Genomic DNA, 13,369 nt, shown 5'->3' on the forward strand with positions numbered 1-13,369 from the left:
CAAGTCATGGTTAGTGTGATCTCTTTTCTGTATTTCACCCAAATGTTTACTTAGCGTCCCCGTTTCTTTTTTTTTTTTTAATTTTTATTTATTTATGGTAGTCACACAGAGAGAGAGAGAGAGAGAGAGAGAGAGAGGCAGAGACATAGGCAGAGGGATAAGCAGGCTCCATGCACCGGGATGCCCGATGTGGGATTCGATCCCGGGTCTCCAGGATCGCGCCCTGGGCCAAAGGCAGGCGCCAAACCGCTGCGCCACCCAGGGATCCCAGCGTCCCCGTTTCTTAAGACAGAACAGGCCTGGCCCGCTGCGACCCCATCCTGTCCACTGTCCGCAATTTATGTTCTCCTCCTCCACGCGGGCAGAGTTAGTGACTCATGGTGACCACCTCTCTTCTCAGGATTTCTTCCAGATCTCAAACCCACCTTTCAATTCGATACCTCACTGAATGTGAAAATAGGCAAAAAAAAAAAAAAAAAAAAAAAAAAGTTGCATTGCTGCAGGGACACCTGAGTGGCTCAGGAGTTGAGCATCTGCCTTCTGCTCAGGGCATGACCTGGGGGCGGGGGGGGGGGGGTGTCCAGGATCCCTGAGAGAAGCCTGCTTCTCCCTCTGCCTATGTCTCTGCGTCTCTTATGAATAAATAAATAATCTTAAAAAAAAAAAAAAGTTGCATTTGAGCCGTGGCAGGTACTCCTATGATGCAGTCATTAATGGAGCAATTATTGACGGCCGCCTGATTAAGCGTTACAAGCCCTGGCAGCTCCGGGGGAGCCCTCGCGGCCCGTCTGCTCCTTTCCGGGGGGCTGCCCGCGACAAGGCGGGCGGCCGGTGTGACCCCCGCGGACCGCACGGAGCCCGGCGGGGGCGCCCGCGCCAGACCTCGGGGGCTCCGCGACGCCCGCGGGCTCCAGCCAGGCCCCTCCCCCCGCCCCGCCGAGATCACAGGGCCTCTCGCGAGAGCCCGAGCGAGGCCCGGCTGCGGGCGGCGGCCGCGGGATGTCGGCGGAGCGCTCGAGACCGCGCCCTCTCTGGCGCAGCTGGGAGCAGCGCGGGCGGCGCGCACGCGCAGGTGCGTGGGGCGGGGCGGGGGCAGCGGGCGGGGGCGGGGCCTTGCGTCGCGCGCGGCGGGCACGTAGCTGCGCGTCCTCAGTACTTAATGTCTCTGTGTTCCTCGGGCCTGGGCAAGCACGTGGGGGAGCGGCCGCGGCGCAGCGGGCTGGGCGGCTGGGCCCGGGGCGGGGGGGGGGGCGGCGGCGGCGGCGGCGGGCGAGGACGCTGCATCCCGACTGTCGCCGAGCAGCTGGTGAGTGGGGGCTGCCGGGGCGGCCGGGCCGAGGACCAGCTGCCGGGCCCCCGGGACGGCGCCGAGGGGCGCGGGGGAGCCTCGGCGCAGGTGTGGTGGGGACGCGCGCTCCAGGTGCCCCGGAGGCCGGAGGCTGCCGACGCCGAGCGCGTGCCGAGGGGCCCCGGCCGCCGCCTGCTGTCACGCGCAGGCCCTTCCCCTGCAGGGGCCCGCGCGCCCCTCGCCCTCCGCCGCTGACAGTCGCGGGTGCGCGGCTGGGGCAGGGCTGGGGCAGGGCTGCGGCCGCCTGGGGCCCGGCTGGCGCGCCGCGGCTGTCTGCGGCGGGGGCGGGGGCGGGGGCGGGGGGCGGCTAGGACGCGGCGCCCGGGGCACCCTCTGCCGCTTAACTTTCCCGGGGCGCGCGCACCCGCCCGGGAGACGGACCCGAGCGCGTCCCACCCAAGGTCGCCCAACCCCACACGCGTTTACTTTTCAAAGGTCGTGTGTACCCAAGTCTGAGCCGGGAGAGGCGGCGGCGGGGCGGGCTGTGGGCAGGGCCAGGAGGCGCCCGGGGCCCGCGGGCACCCCTTTCTTCCTCCCGAAGGGCTAGGGTGGCACTGCTCATTTCAGGGAGCTCACCCAACTTTTGGGCCCCCTGAGCTCGCGCTGGGTTGCTCCCCACCGGGCCCGGCGGGGGCAGACCCGTGCAGGTAGCCTGGCCCCCGGGAGCTGAGTGCGGAGCTGGGGAAAGGGCTGGGCGTGCGGAACCCGGAGGGTGCGGTTAGGACGCGGTGGTGATTGGAACTCTGTTTGGGGGCAGGGATTGTTGAACCGAGTTAGGGTCCTGAGGTCAAAGGCTTGGTGGCCTCTCAAGAGGATTAGCGTTTGCAGCTCCTTCGAGGCCGTCGGGCGAGGTGGAGGCTGTCTTGCCCCGTGTGCCCCCTGACTTCATGCCCGGGGGCGCGTGGGTCACGTGTCTCACCCGGCCCGCACCCCCGCCTAGGCCGTGGACGGGGCGGGGGGGGGGCTACGCTAGTTTCGGAGTTAATGGGTCAAAAGGTGCCTGGGAAGACTGTGGTCTGAACGCCTCGGGGGCAGGCTTTCATCAGTTACACTGTGCCCTAGGGTGCAGCGCCTCCCTATCCCCCCCCCCCCCCCCCCCCGCCAGGGAGGCTTAGGCAGGGAAAGGCGCTGTTGGTGGTGGGCGGTGCTGAACCGACCTGGACTGCTGGAAGCTCTGGGCATTTCGAGATCTTCCTCTCCTGCAGAGATGCCCAGGTTGGCGGGTGCCTTCCTCCTCTAGGGCCGCCGCTAACAGAGACCCGGTGCTCTCCACCCCAGGTGTGAGGCAGGCCGCTCAAGCCGGGTAGCGGTACGGGCAGAGCAATTAGGTTAAGCCGGCTATCTTTTCCCTACAGATGTGCAGGTTACTTTGTGTTTAAATGTATCTCCTGCAGGGAAATCTGGGCTGCTGGACCCTGGTAAGGTTGTATCTGTTGGCTTGCTATCCCCCCCCCCACTCCTTTGTCACCGTTACTGATCAAGGAAGACCATTCACAAAAAGCTGGTAATTCTGGTAACTAGTAACCTTTCTGTGCTCTTGTAAACCGAGTCCTTCCCAAATTGTTTTTTTTTTTTTTTAACCAGCCAGCAAAGCTTGGACTCTTAGTAAGCACCACCCATCCCCTTTGCTCTTAAAGGCACAGAGCATCTTTGAAATGAGTAGAGGGTGGCATGAGCATGATTTGATCGTTTATTAGTTTTTTTTTTTTTCTGTTTCTGGCATTCAAGTTGTTCATCTGCTGATTATTTAAGACTTTCTGAGGGGCCCCTGGCTGGCTCAGTGGGTAGAGCATGGGAGTTTTGATCTGGGGGTTGTGAGTTCGAGTTCCATGTTGTATAGAGATTGCTAAAGAATAAATAAAACAAGGGAAAAAAAAACTTTCTGAGCACTGGAAGCACGTGAGGCTGTGTTTGGGGAGCCTTTTGACTTGTATTGAACTTTAACTTCTTTCACCTCTTAACTAGTTTTGTGGGTTCTGGGTAGTAATTCTTGGGTCTATTCTCAGATGAAATGTGGTTCTAGGATAGAAGAGGGCCTTTTGATCCTAAAGATCTACAAAGCTCTGAAACTTCTGTGCCTACCTGGATTAAACTGGCTGTGTTGTCATGCACATTGCTAGGTAATGGTCTAAAATTTGCAGAGAACTGATCTTATCTAAGCCCTTGAGTGAGACATCTCCAAGTTGCTGGAGCCTTTTGTATGAATATCCGTTCCTCCTCCCAGCTGTTTCTAGGAAGTACATCATGCTCGGCCACTGCTGGGTGAGCACATAGGTGTCTGTTGTCAAAGTGCTCAGGCGCCAAGTGGATGTGGCTCCAGTATAAGAATGTTGAGCATCAGTATTTTAAAGCAATTTGTTTTATTCATGGGCGTTGGACCCAGGCCTGGCCATAGCCATCGTTTGTGGGTGAAGGCTAGTTTTAGTCTTTACAGTGTTCCCCTCTCATCCTAAAGACAGATTGAGATAATATTTTAGACTGGGCACTGTGCCTGGTTCATGATGGCTGTTCAAGTGTTGCTTTTTTTCTCCTCCTAAAGAATCTCTGAGATTAACGTTAAGTTTCTCTTGAATGACTTGAGTGATTTGGATTTTATTAAAAATACCCCTCCCCCTAACCTCTGACCTGGAAACTTAGTTGGAAGGAAAACAAATTGTTTTCCCCACACTGTGCTACCAGCCTCCTGGCTCTAGCCTGTGGCAACATGATTTGGTCGAGTGCACGTTTCAGGATTTTGAGGGGTGGGCACCTCATGTGCCTGGCCAGCTGGTGCCTACCAGCCTATTCTCCCCAGGCCACTCCTGTCTAATCTTCTCTGTGAGTCTGGAATGAGAGGACCTCTCAGTAGCTTGGTCTGTTGTGCTGTTTTGAGGAGGTCAACAATTTTGTGTATGATTTAAGACCTTCTGTTTGCCATTCTATTTTCCTCTGCTCTGGGGAGGCAGGGGTCCTCTGGGCCTCTTGTCCCACTGAAATCCTCTCCTACTGTTTGAGTTGCTAATCTGAGTGGGATGTATTTAAATCTTAAACTTGGCTTTCTGAGGCAAGTTCTTTTATACAAAACCCTTTCTGGTGTAGTGCCTCATGCAGGGTTTCACCTTTATGATCATTTAACATTAAGTACCCATCGTATATGGCACTCCATGGAGCAGCCCTGCTGGCTCTGATACCTGATTTTATACTTGGGCTGTGGAAAACAGGATCCGTGACAATGTTTTGAGTGGGACAGAGTCTGGCTGGAGAGGTAGCTGGTGGGAATGTGGGAGCTATAATTTAGAGGATACCTTTTCCTTGACAGTTACTGTCTCGTGCTGGGAGAGTTACAAGCAAACACCTCTCTGATCCTTTAATCCTCACACTTCAACTGTTGAGGAGGGTGATGCTGCAGGTCAATCGAGATTGTTTCAATGGCTAATATAAATACAAATTGAGGGGCAGAGAAACTGACAAGTGTGGCTTTGCACTTAAACTAGATCCTCTGTTGTGAGAAGAACCAAGGAATAGTCAAATCCTGGGCTTTTCTCCTAATCTTTCTGTTGCTTTCTAAGCAGATTGTTGCAGTGAAGGGGAGTGTGTTACCATGTAGCATTTTGAAGACTGGCTTTCAGTAATAAGTAGCTTTCAGGGTGTCCTTTCCTTTAACTTTCTTTTCCTCCTCCTAAATGGTTCTAAATGGTCTTGATTCTGTCTAAATCCTGGCCATTTGGATATTTCTACAGTTCAGTTTGTTGTTTGAGCAGTTGATAGTAAACACTCTGTCCCCATCTGGTAATACTGGCTGGCTGCCTTCACTCAGCCTGGTGTTACTGAGGCCCATGTATTCAGGAACAAAGCAGAACCCCAGGTGAATTATGAAAAGTAAAAATGCACAGTGCTGAGGGCTCATGAGGCTTGTTTCAACACTGGTTTAGCTGGGTAGAGCCCTGGCTTGAGGGGTAAAGATGGGAGTACAGCTTTCAGGGCTGAAACCTAGCAGTAGTTCTAAACCCTTCTGGGGTCTGTTTCTTCAGCTGGTAAAAAGGAGGGTTGGTCAGCATCAACCAAGAGTATTCAGATTCTGCTCCTTAAAGTGCCTCTGGGCTGCTGCAAGGTGGAATTATCTGCAGGGTTGTATATGGGGAGGGGTATGTTTGGGCAAGGAAGCATGGCTCTGTGGATAGTGTAAGTCAAAGACTTAAAAAAGTGCCACAGTGCACTGTTTTAAGTGCGTCTCCAGTTCTCTTAGCTCTAAGATGCTACTGTGCTAAATATTTTTAAAAAATTTTTATTTATTTAAGTAATCGCTACATTCAACATGGGGCTCTAACTCACCACCCTGGAATCAAGAGTCACATGTTCCTCTGACTAAGCCAATGAGGTGCCCCTTATTTTATTTTATTTTATTTTTTTATTTTATTTTATTTTATTTATTTTATTTTATTTTATTTTTATTTATTATTATTTTTTTTATTGTATCTCTATTCTTACCTCCTTAATCTATCCTTAGAGGAGACAGTCTAGAATTGCCTTGTCCTATAGGGTGGCAACTAGTCATGTGAATCTGTTTCAATTTAAACTTTTAAGCATTAAATACAATTTAAAAATCCATTCCTGGGATGCCTGGGTGGCTCAGGGCGTGATCCCGGGGTCCCGGGATTGAGTCCCACATCAGGCTTCCTGCATGGAGCCTGCTTCTGCCTCTGCCTGTGTCTCTGCCCCTCTCTCTCTCTGTGTCTCTCATGAATAAATAAAATCTTTTTAAAAAATCCATTCCTTGGTGACTTTAGTCTCCTTTCAAGTCCTCAGTACCTTCACATGGCCACTACTGGACACTGCAGGCCTACAACATTTTCACCATCACAGAAGGTTCTAGTTGGATAGCACTGGTCTTAGCTCTGGTCCAACTGTAAAAGCTTAATTGCCTCACCTTGTAAAGCATCACATGTTTGGGTTTAGTCCTTTATAGTCCACAAATCCAACAGCTTTGGTGACAAATTATTTATCAGCACTATCCATGGCATGTTAAGAAGCAAATTCTGGTCTGCCAGTTTGGAAGAGAGTGATCAATTATGAAATGGTTCAGAGAGGAGCGTGGTGAAGAGTTGGGAGATGGGAGCACGAAGTAGGAGGACAGATGTTAATCCCTTGGAAAACTGTTTTGGTTTGAGAAATTAAGGTCCTTGCTGGTTGTCTAAGGCCTGTTGTCATTGTCCTTGGTCTTCAGATGTCAGCAGATTTGCTACTTGGTCCTTCACTCACCCACCTGATGACTTCCTGCACAATCCCACTGTGGGACCAATGCTGAACCAGATTTGCAGACACCTTACAAACAAGCATCCTTTTGATTCTACTCCTCCAGTCCATTGGGGTGTTAGGAGGCCTGTTTTTACAGAAGGCAATGGAGAGAGTTGGGCCACAGTGGGGTTCCAGAAGTGTTGGTGTGGGGTTAGCTCTGGGGAGTGAGCTTTATTTCCAGATACCTTTTTAGCTAGTCTTGGGCATGCCTAGTTTGAACCCTGCTAGACCTTTGGCATATAATGTGAGAGCTGCCTTTTCGTGGACCAGCCAGCATAGGCTGCATAACAAGTACCTGTTAAGCATCTACTGTATACCTGGCACCTTAGGAGGGTTTTTTCCAAACACTTGAATGATGTGAGGGTTAGGGGCACCAACCCTTAACCCCTCCACTCCAGCCCATGCAGTAAAAAAAAATCCACGTATAATTTTTGACTCCTCAGAAACTGAACTATTAATAGCCTACTGCCAAGGAGAAGACTTACTTGAACATAGTAGTCGATGAACACAGATTTTGCATGTTATGTGTATTCTGTACTGTAGTCTTAAAAAGAACTAAGAGAGAAAAATGTTAAGAAAATCCTAAGAGAAAATATTTACAGTCATGTACTATATCCCCAAATCCACACACAAATGGACCCATGCAATTCAAATCCGTGTTCAAGAGTCAACTGTGTTGACTCATTTTATTTCAACCCTATGAGGTAAAGTATCTCTCATTTGCGTGTGAGGGAGCTGAGGCCCTGAGGAAGCTAACGTTACCCCTGTTTGCTGAGCTGCTTTGTACTAAGATGAGGGTTCTCTTTAGCTGCCTGCTTAGAGGCGGTTTCTTACTTACTGCTGTTATCCTTCCGTCCTCATCCGGAAGAGGAAACTGGGTTTTTAAAAGATTAAAATGATGTACCCCACAAATAGAGTCAGGCTCTTTGGTGTCTTGAGTCATTTCAGCCTCATTACAGTCCAGGTGAGGGAGGTATTCATAATCCATTTTACAGGATGTTTCCATCAGATGGGAAACTGAAGTTCAGGATCGTACTCTAACACTCTTGTCTTTCCAAAGTCATGTTTTAGTTCCAGATTATGCAACTGTCCGGTGCTTTGAGCTGCACAAAGAATGACTGACTAAGAGCTTTGGAGGCTAGGCAGCTGGGCCTTAGAGCCTGGAAACTGCTCTGCACACTCTGGTGTAGCTCAGTCACCTGGTTGAAAAGACAACCTCAGGTCCCTCATTCCTTGGCACATAATAATGTGGGCTGTCAGACCTCACATGGAGGTCATGAGACCCATCCCCCAGCCCTCAATCGGCTGTCGCCTGGGAGAAGCCTGCTCTGTCTGTATGGGAGGAGGCCCGGGATCTGTTCAAGCCCAGCCCTCAGCATGCTGCCCTGCCACCCCGCCCCTTCTCCTCTGGCCTTGGCCTGGGACAATGGATCTGAAGGCTGGTTCAGTCTTCCGTAGACCTCCTTCCTGTCCCTCCAAAGAGAGAGGAGGAGTGACTTGCTAGGCTGCCTTGGAAGGAGGCCTGCACCCTGATGTGCCTTGAGCTCTGATGAGAAAAGGCGGTGCTGAGAATAACCTCCTTGCTTTGTCCTTTGACTTTGGTGAGGCCCACCCAGCCAAGCTTGTGCTGTGTCCTATTTTTAGCAGGTGGCATCCTTTAGGAAGGCCAAGTACATGTGGTTTCAGCATACAAGCAGGTCCTGGTGCAGACGCTGCTCCTATCTCCCTGTCAGGGGAGGAAGGAGAATAAAGTCACCCTAGAAGCTATCATGGGGGCAGCCTGGGTGGCTCAGTGGTTTAGTGCCACCTTCAGCCCAGGGCTTGATCCTGGAGACCCAGGATTGAGTCCCGCATCGGGCTCCCTGCATGGAGCCTGCTTCTCCCTCTGCCTGTGTGTCTGTCTCTGTCTCTGTCTCTCTCTCTGTCTGTCTCTCACGAATAAATAAATTTAAAAAAAAATCTTAAAAAAAAAAGAAACTATTATGGGGTATGTGTGGGGTGGGGGTGGGCAGTGTCTGTCTCTGTCTCTCTGTCTCTCACGAATAAATAAATAAAATCTTAAAAAAAAAAAAGAAACTATCATGGGGTATGTGTAGTGGGGTGGGGGTGGGCAGTGGCTGCCTAAGAGGTCCCTGGGGGTTCCTTTTCTGTTCTGGATCTGTGGCAGAGGCCAGGTCCTGCCTCCTGGGCCAGGCAGGCCTGTGACACAGGCAGCCCAGGAACCCCAAGAGCAGGCTTCCACACAGACACTAAAAACTGTGTAAAACTGTGGCTCTGTTGGCAGCCTGATTTACTGGCATCTTCTGGCTTAAAAACCAAAACAAAAATGAAAGGTGGCCGAGCCATGCCCCTCACCAGGAATTGCTCCTGGAGAGATGTGATGAAAGAGTTTGATGAATTCTGCTCCTCACCACTGTCCTGTCTTCTCCCCTCTTTTTTCTCTTCCCCCTTTCCTGTAACTCTAGCCCATCTTATCTTTTTCTGATTAAGAAACCTTCAAGCCGTATAAGGCCCTCTGTTGCCTATGGTTTATGTTGGCTGGAGACCGAGGTTGTTTTTGCAAAGTCTGATTCAAAGAAGTAGCAAGGGGTGTGTGTGTGTGTGTGTGTGTGTGTGTGTGTTCACACGCACATGCCTCCATTCCCATCTGCTCCCCAGGGCTGGACTGCCTTCTTAGAACAGATTCATCTGAGAGGGTGGGGGGCAGGGGAGGCTAGGTAGGGACCTCCAGTGGCTCCAAGGCTATTGAGTGGTGTGACTGGAGGGCTTCCTGGCAAATGCATTTGCTGAGAACTCCCAAGTAGAAAGTGAGCCACTATTGGATTCTTGTAGTGTGTACCCACTGAGCTACCAGCCAGAGAAGCACTCTATTTCTGACATAGATTCTAGAATTTGCTTCTGTTAATAAACTACAGGGGCACCTGGCTGGCTCAGTTGGAAGAGCATGCAACTTGATCTCAAGGTTGAGTTCCAGCTTCATGTTGGGTATAGAGATTACTTAAATAAAATTTTTATTTTATTTAATTTTTAATTTTTATTTTTTAAAAGATTTTATTCATGATTGGTACTCAGAGGCAGAGACCGAGGCAGGGGAAGAAGCAGGCTCCCTGCAGGGAGCCTGATAATGGGACTCGATTCCGGGACTCCAGGATCATGACCTGAACCAAAGGACCAGAGTATACATTCAGAGTATACATTCAGAGCCACCCAGGTGTTCCTAAATAAATAAAATTTTAAAAATAAAATTCAAAACTGCATCACTCAAAAAATTAAAAGAAGAAAAAAGAAACTACAGCCCCTTGGCTCTTTGGGCAAGTCTGTTCTCCTGTGGAGGAAGTTCGGTGAACCTGTCCTGGGTCCTTGACCTTCAGCAGAGCTTCAGCTGGGTGATGGTGGGGAGTAGTTTCTCTGGCAGCAGCCCTTCGACCTCATCTTCACCTCCCCTTCTTGCTGTCGCTTGAGTCAGCCAAGTTTGTTCCTGCCTTAGTACTTTGGCACATGTTCTCCCTGCCTGGAACTTTCTCCCCCTCTCCTTTCCCTGTCCTCCCAGATCTTGGCACGGGTGCTCCTGACACTGTTCAAGCTCTGCTGCCACCTCTTCAGAGAGGCGTTCCTGACCATTCTGTCTGAAGTTGCCTCTCTTCCAGGCACAGTTTACCCAGCTCTTCTCCACCTGGGTTCTTCATCTAAATTGCAGAACACAGAACATGACTGAGTGATAACTAGGACCCTTCCAGATGCACAGGAATATAGTGAATTCATTGCGTACAAGGGGTGCCTAGGTTCAGTTTTCTGAACGCCTTTGAGGGAGGCTTCAGGTTTATGCCATTGGGTTGCTGTATCTTCACAGTGTCGTCTCTGAAATGTGACTCCCTACCCCGCCTGCGGCCTTTGCTTTCTGAGGGCTCTTTCCACTACCTCCTTCAGCCCCCTCTCCCGTGGATCCTGGCTCACAGTGGGAATTAAAATCTATGTTAAATGACTAGCCTTGAGGGGTCCTGCTGGTTAGACTTCAGTGGGATGGGGAGACCTGGTGCCTTGGCTCGAAAGGGTCTTACCATTAATAAGCCCCTGTTCTTTGTGATTACTACGGTTTTGTCAGCAAGGTGATTGAGGGGCCCTGAATCAGATTTGGCATCAATTATGGGGAAAATAAAGCATTACAAGTTTGTTCGTAGATGAGTTGACATTCACTACATATTATATTGGTTAACAAGAATCCCAAAGCTCTGTGGTGATAGAGCATCTCTTGCTATTTAATAGTTAAGAATATTTTTTTGTTCTCTCAAAGCATTACTGGTAGGAAGATTTAACTTTGACTGTACATGAGGTTTGAACGAACAGCCCTTTACCCTTAGGTGCTCCCTGACCTGTCCTCTTGTCTAGAGGCAGCTGCCCTCAATTCTTATAGGCTGTCCTCCCTGCCATTTATATCTGTAAGTGGGATGCTTTTCCTTGCTTTCCTTTCTTCCTTTTTAAAAATCTGGTTTGTTTTTCTACTCTGGAAAGTAAGGTCTTGACTCATTCCTACACATTTTTTTCTCCCCTCATCTTGGTATAGAGTTAGCACAACTTCTGGTCAAGTTTCTGTTCAGAGTATACATTATGATATAAATAGTGCTTATGGGCACAAAGTCCTTGGTTTTCCATATTTCCTTTCTTGTGTCCCCCACCCCCTTCCTTTCCTCTCCTAGTTAATTTCCTGTGTTCAATTTTGTTTTCTGTGTCTTACTTGATCTCCAGCTCTTCACTGCACCTTGGCCACTGCTGTCGGAGTACCTCTTTGGACTTAAATACAGCAGATTCTCAGCTGTTCATGTTGCTTCTGGGAAGCATCCCTGTCCCTGTCCCTGCTTCCCCTTCATCCTGGGAATCCAGTCTTCTCTTCTTTTGTGTTGCTTTGTGGAAGGGTGCCCCATCCTTTCTTGGTTTGCTCCCTTGTCTTGATGGAGCCCATCGTTCAGTAGCTTGCTGAGAAAAAGTGGGGGAGGGTAGGCAGCTGACAAGAAGCAAGCTAACTCATGCACAAGGACAAGTCCTTTTGAAGGCATGAATTTGGGGTGTGCCAAAGATGAGAAGGTTGGTGGAAAGTTAGCAAAGACAATGAGGTGCCCACATCCCTTTCACCATGCCAGCAGAAGATCTGGCTGCACTTTATGAAATAGTTTAAATGAGAGGAGATCTGGATTTGGGCATTAGGTAGTGAGAAAAATGGGTACGGAATGAAAGTGCATATGGAATGGGATAACTGAAGCCCTCTTAGCTCTCACAGTGCTGGCATTCAGGCTAATAACCTCTCCTCTTCCATCCCAGGACATTAGAACATTCTAATCTGTGGAAACTGGCAGCCTAATTCCTGTTTGTCCCCCATCCCATCCAGGATACTTGCCTGACTCTTGGACCAAAATTGTCACTTGGTCAGTGGCTAAGGGTGGCACCAACAGCCCATTGAGGAAGGTCATTGTTTTTTTTTTCCCCCCAAAAAAAGAAACTGATTGGGACACATGGGTGGCTCAGTGTGGGCATCGGCCTTCGGCTCAGGGTGAGATCCTGCAGTTCCAGGATTGAGTCCCACATTGAGCTCCCTGCATGGAGCCTGCTTCTCCCTCTGCCTGTGTCTCTGCCTCTCTCTCTCTGTCTGTCTGTCTCTCATGAATAAATGAATAAAATCTTAAAAAAAAAAAAAGAAATTGTGAGACTTGAAAGTGCCTCGAAAGTACGTTCTGATTCATTTCTGTGTCCTGCTGTGCTTTGTACCCTATAGGTGTCCATAAGTATTTGTTGGATAGGAATGACATTAGGCCTTTATGTGACTTTTGGGTTGGTCATATTCTACCATCTGCCATTTGGAAAATCAGCATCTCACCTGTTGATCTGCCCACCTGAGGTGATGGTGTGAAGGGCTGCTTGCCTCACACCATCTTCTAATTTCTCCTGAAGGCATGTGTCACCTTTATTAGCTTTTTTGGGTAAGCTTTTTGACAGAGCACAACTTCCTATCTTTTGGGCAGTCATGAGTAGTGTTCTGTGGTCATGGATGGAAACTCTGTGTACCTAGAAACACTTCCCTGGTACCTGCTTTATCACTATCCTCAGAGATTTGTCAGAATTTACTGGTAAAACAATGTGGTTGCCAAGAGCTGGGGATGGATGTGACATGGTTTTTATTAAGGTTTTTGAAAACCTCATTCCTACTCCCTAACTGAAGCAATGGGAAGACCTTTGTAGAAAATGCTGATTCCCACCCCTCACCCCGCCCCCCCCAGCCTTGTTCTTTATAACTTAATGAGACTGGACCTGCCCAGTGTTTGGTCAGCAGAACAAGGGAGACTGGGCATTTCACCTTTGTGTGGGGGGTTCTCTTTTTTACCAAGTTTTCCAAACTGGAAGTTTAATTTGTAATTGAATTAGAGGAGAAACAATTCTTAATTTGAGACCATGTCCAGAGATGGGATTTTTTGTTTCTGGTTCTTCTTACCTGGAGCTCCTGGGATTGGACTCTGGGTCTCCATTTTGCCTGGAGAAGACTTCACCGAGCAGGTACTCACACCCTGATGGTACTGGGTTAAGCCCTCAGTCTCCTGGAGAAGAGCCTGGGAAGCGTTCTATGACTTTTGGACAGCTGATCTACCTAACCGGGAGTGGGGATGGGCTGGCCACGGTGCCTCACCTGGCTGCTCTGTGGGGCCATCACAATGAAGGATGTGGGGACAGTATGGGGAGGACTTCACAGCCCCATTGTGAGCT

General features: G+C 49.8%; 1 protein-coding gene across 1 annotated transcript in view; it reads left to right on the top strand.

Annotated features, from left to right (window-relative positions):
* The first annotated feature begins 1,202 nt into the window (after positions 1-1,202).
* Positions 1,203-13,369, top strand: part of AKAP1 (A-kinase anchoring protein 1) — a 36,365-nt gene continuing 24,198 nt past the window's right edge. The window contains exon 1 of the mRNA XM_038547817.1: positions 1,203-1,306. The gene's annotated coding sequence lies outside the window, so the exon portion shown is untranslated. The remainder of the gene's footprint in view (positions 1,307-13,369) is intronic.

The sequence above is a fragment of the Canis lupus genome, chromosome 9 (assembly GCF_011100685.1).
Source record: "Canis lupus familiaris isolate Mischka breed German Shepherd chromosome 9, alternate assembly UU_Cfam_GSD_1.0, whole genome shotgun sequence".
Taxonomy (NCBI): domain Eukaryota; kingdom Metazoa; phylum Chordata; class Mammalia; order Carnivora; family Canidae; genus Canis; species Canis lupus.